Below are 4,045 nucleotides of genomic sequence, written 5' to 3'. Positions count from 1 at the left end.
GGTGCAGGGGAGAGGCCCAGGTGCAGGGGGTACACGGGGCCTCTCATCCCGGCCTGCACCCCTGTGGCCCTGCCCACCTGGAGTGCTCGCTGGCTGTGGCAGCACAGGGCCCCGCCCCGCTGAGGACACACACCCTACTGTGCCCTCGGGCGCTGACTGTGTGTGACAACGGGGAGACCAGTTACCCCTACACAGTGGAGGTCCTACTGCACCTGGACACCTGTCTGGGGGCTCCCCGCCTGAGCACAGCGCCGGCCTGTCTGGGGGCTCCCCGGGCCGGCGTTGGTTCTTCTGTCCTCCAAGCCCCGTGAGACTCTGCAGTCAAGGGCAGCCCTCTGCTGGGACCCTGCCCTGCTGGCCCGTCCTCGTCCCCGCAGGTCTTCAGGTCCACATGGCCGTCCCTCGGTGGGGGGTCCTCTGTACCCCCACCTGTGTGGGTGCCAGCCCTCTTCAGTCCCAGGGCAGGAACTGCCCTGGGACGCTGGCCCATGTCCCACGGGGGCAGGGGCTGCAGGCCTCAGGACCTGGTGCGGTCCCCAGCGCTGTCAGGTATAACCGTTAAAAACACATTTACAGAGATCTGCAGGGTCTCGCGCAGGGCCAGGCCTGCCGGGGCGGGTGCTCGGAGGGCGAAGTGTCCATGAGAAGGTGGCGCCTCCTTCCTCGTGTTCTCACAACCGGCCTCCTGGGCCCCCAGCGGTGGCCGTTCCGGTCACGCTCCTAAGTCCTCGTCCCTCCCGAGGGCCCTGCCGCCCGCCCGTCTGCATGGGGCCCAGCCTGCTTCATCCTGCCGCACCCAGCGGGCGGCCCTCTGACTCGGGGACAGGTGTGCTGGTCAAGGGCAGTGCGTTTGCCCTCCCAGCCCCACCGCCCGGACGCTGCAGGCAGCACCGCCCCCCGCAAGCATGCGGGGTGGGGATTTTGGGCGGCGCCGTGTCACTGTGGTAGGAACAGTAAGTTTCACCGTAATCATCTACCTCACAGTAGTCTCACGGTGACACGCACCCCCACAAGATCCCCCATCTCCTGCATGGCCCGTGTCCTCCCGCGCTGGCCACGGTGATCCCACGGTGGATGTCCTGTTTCTGGGGGGATCCCGCTCTAAGCTTGGGGTGAGTGCAGCAGCCTTACCCAAATCTCCACTGGCCTGGGTGTGGGGGGGCCATGGTGACCGAGCACCCGCAGTCTCTGCACGTTTGCCGGTGGCCGTCTGCCTCTCCTCTGCTCTCGGGCCCTGTCACACCTCCCTGTCCCGTCTGCCTCCCTGTCCTGTCCGGCATGGCCAGTGGGAGTCTGACACCCTGCGCCCTTCCTGACCTTACATCTGCGAAGTTGCGATGGTGGCTTGTGTCCTCAGTCGACAGAGATCCGGGGACTGGGGACTGGGGACGGACCCTGACAGGCCCCCCATCCGTGGACACCTGGCACACTCCCCCTCTCTTTGGGCACCAGGTGCTTCGTGCAACCCAGCTTTCCTGGGCATCACCATTCCCAGCGCAGGAGAGGGATGCATGTCCTTCCCAGAGACTCAAGTCCCCGTCACCACCCGGAACCATCTGTCCAGACGGCCTCCGCCTTCTCCGGAGCTGGAGTGTGGCTGCGGGCGCGGTCGGGCAGGTGTCGGCCTGGGGGCCTTGGAGGTCAGACGTCCAGTGGGCGGCTCCAGATCTGTGGTGACAGTGATGCAGGCAGCGGCTCTGGATGTCTGAGTGCAGGGCTCTGCCCTCCCCCAAGTGGTGACTGTGGCTGCTGCACCCGCCTGTGGAGCTGGTCTGATCCTCGGCAGCTGTAGTTCAGGTCAGCATAGCCTGGTGTCAGCTGGAGCGGGGAGGGGACCGGCTTCACCGTGGGCTCCGGCAGCAGGGGAGAGAGGTCCACCTGGGGGACGGAGGACGGGGTGGGAGGGTGAGCGGGCTCCACGGGGTCAGGACAGGAGGTCCGGGTAGAGGCCCCAGGCCGTTGGTCTTGGTCCGCTGGTCGGACTTGTCCCCTGCAGACCCTGGGCCGAGGCCCCACCCTCCTGGCGACCCCCTCCCAGAGGAAGGAGCCTCAGGCCCTCGGGGCTCCGGGTGGTGGGAGTTGGGGACACGGGGCTCAGCCCACATTCCTCAGGCAAAGCTCCACGCAGAGGGCCGGGCGGGGCCGGTGCTGGCCGGCAGCCTTGGGCTGGCATTTCGGGGTTGCTGGGGTCCCAGGGCAGGGCCGTCTTGGGGACGTGGCTGCGTCTCAGCGCCCGGGTTTGGATGGAGTCACGCAGCGGTGTCAGTGGCACACGGGCACGGAGAGGCCTCAGGTCTGGCCCTCAGGGGTCCTTGTGGGGAGGACGCTGGACGGGGGCAGGGCCTCGGTGGGGTCTGCTCACGGGCCCCTCCCGCTTCTGGGGGAAAGCTGTCAGCAGGACCGACGGCCACACGTGTGCGGTCGTTGAAGCTTGACCGATGAGTGCCAGCACGAAGGGGTCTCTCGCCGGCGCCCCGGGATCGGGGGGCCGGGCGCCCAGACTTTGAGTGGAAGCGTTTCCAGATTCTTCCTCCAGACGGTGCCGCCTCTGCCTTTCTGCGGGAGCAGCTGGGCGTTTCCAGGCTGGAACTGTGTGGACGCAGCTCAGGTGGCACATGCCACAGCTGGCCACCACGTCCCTTGGGAATGACTAATAGCAGGCCTGTATCGGCGAGCTGTGGGGTGTCTGTGGGGTCCTCGTTAAACCTGGAAGCAGAGTGACGAAAGCGTGTGGAGGGTGTGCAGTGGGGTCGTCGTGGCTGAGACTAAGCCTGGCTTCCCGCTCGTCTGTCCCCTGGGCACGAGGAGGTCGTGGCTGCGTGCGTGTGGGCTCCTGTGTCTGCCGCAGGCAGTGGGCACGTTGTGTCCTGGGGGCTGCAGGATGCAGAACTGAGCCTTGGCTGAGCCCAGCAGGCTGACCTTTCTGAAAAGGTGAATGTCATTGGCTTTGACGGCTGGGAGGTGATGCCATGACGCCGAAGACATAGTAACTCCATTGCCACCACTGCTGCAAGCTCTCCCAGCGGACGTTCCTGCTGGTCTCCCTAGAGTGTGTCCGTGCACACGGGGACCCGACGCGGGTGCTGGGCTTGCATCCGGCTGTGTGCAGACAGTGGGCAGAGGCTCGTGGAGTTCAGGGCGGGGCTTCATGGTTCAGGCAAGAGGGTGGATGGTGGAGTTTTGGGTGTGCCCTGGTGCACGAGTTGGGCCTGGACAGCCCGTGCTGGATGGAGGGCTTCCTGTGTCCTGCGGTCTGTGGCCGTGGTGTGACTGGGAGCAGCACAGGTGTCGGCTTCCCCAGGAGCTGGTGGCCCATTGCCCATTAGGCTCTCCATTGGGATCACCACAGGGTCTGGGGACCACTGACTCTTCTCTTCATCTCTTCCAGGTCATCTCAGAGCCACACAGGGGCTGGCAGGGTCTCCCGAGCTGAGGACCATTCACGTCCAGCCTCGTGGGGCTGCAGCTGTCTTGGGAAGGTTCAGCTGCTGGCCGGGGCTCTCCCCGGCATCCGTGACCATCTCCTCTGCCCTGCACTGAGCGCTGTGGCCTGTCCTGGCTGCCCTGGTGCAGGACAGGCTTTCCTTCTGGGGCTGTGACCCGATGAGGCCGTGTCACACCCCTCCAGTCACCTCTGGCAGCCCCTAGCCCACAGTGACCACAGAGCGGGGCCCCAGGACGGCGAGGGCCTGCTGTGGTGTGGCGTGGTTTGGGGCAGTGGCGGCCGCACTCGGCGGGAGCCCATTCTGGAGCATCCTCCGCACTCCCGTGTGGCTCTGCCTTCAGCCAATGACCCTGTTCTCCCGGGGCCTCTTACCTCCTGGAGCTAGGCTGGAGTGGGTGTTTCCAGAACCTTCCACGTCTGAGCTTTAGAAACACTTTGAGGGTTTTAAGGGTGCACCCCAGGGGTGTGGAGAGAGGAGTCAGCCAAGCCCACGGTGGGCTGGGAGCACAGAGCGCAGGATGGGACCGGCAAGCAGAGTGGGGCGCATGGAGCCTGATGCTCGACAGAGACGCCGCACCCACATGCACCCGCACGCAACCA

General features: G+C 66.0%; 1 long non-coding RNA gene across 1 annotated transcript; it reads left to right on the top strand.

The window, feature by feature from the left end:
- Positions 1-525: 525 nt before the first annotated feature.
- On the top strand, positions 526-4,026 carry LOC120589324 (uncharacterized). Its single transcript, XR_005649448.1, has 3 exons — positions 526-1,112; positions 1,453-1,797; positions 3,389-4,026. It is a non-coding gene; the product is annotated as an uncharacterized LOC120589324 (long non-coding RNA).
- Positions 4,027-4,045: the final 19 nt, after the last annotated feature.

Source organism: Pteropus medius, unplaced genomic scaffold (assembly GCF_902729225.1).
Source record: "Pteropus medius unplaced genomic scaffold, Ma_sr-lr_union100, whole genome shotgun sequence".
Lineage (NCBI taxonomy): Eukaryota > Metazoa > Chordata > Mammalia > Chiroptera > Pteropodidae > Pteropus > Pteropus medius.
This window is presented reverse-complemented; position numbering and strand designations above follow the sequence as displayed.